The sequence below is a fragment of the Octodon degus genome, unplaced genomic scaffold, assembly GCF_000260255.1.
Source record: "Octodon degus isolate 3935 unplaced genomic scaffold, OctDeg1.0 scaffold00121, whole genome shotgun sequence".
Lineage (NCBI taxonomy): Eukaryota > Metazoa > Chordata > Mammalia > Rodentia > Octodontidae > Octodon > Octodon degus.
In genome coordinates this window covers 762,957-763,365 of record NW_004524697.1, presented here as the reverse complement: position 1 = coordinate 763,365, position 409 = coordinate 762,957, and positions in this window count along the sequence as shown.

Sequence of the window (409 nt, the reverse complement as noted above, 5' to 3'; positions counted from 1 at the left end):
GGACACTATTATTATTATAGTTTCTTTAAAAGCTATATTTCAAGGACCAGGGAAATAGCTCAGTGGCACAGAGCCTGGCTGGCAAGCAAGACGTCCTAAGCTTGATTCCCAGTACAAAAATTTCATTAGTTAAATTTAAAAAATAAAACCTACATTTTTTTTTTTTCCGGAATCGGGGATTGAACTGAGGCCCTTGTGCTTGCCAAGGAAGCATTTATTCCACTGAGCCATCTCCCTGGCCCCAAACCCTACATTTTATCCTCCAAATTTATAGTACAGTTTATAAAGGGGGAAATAACGTACCACTAATTATATTTTTTCATATTCTTTTTCATGTCTGTTCATTAATAAATTAATTTTTCACTCCATTACATGAAGTGTGTGTGTGTGTGTGTGTGTGTGTGTGTGT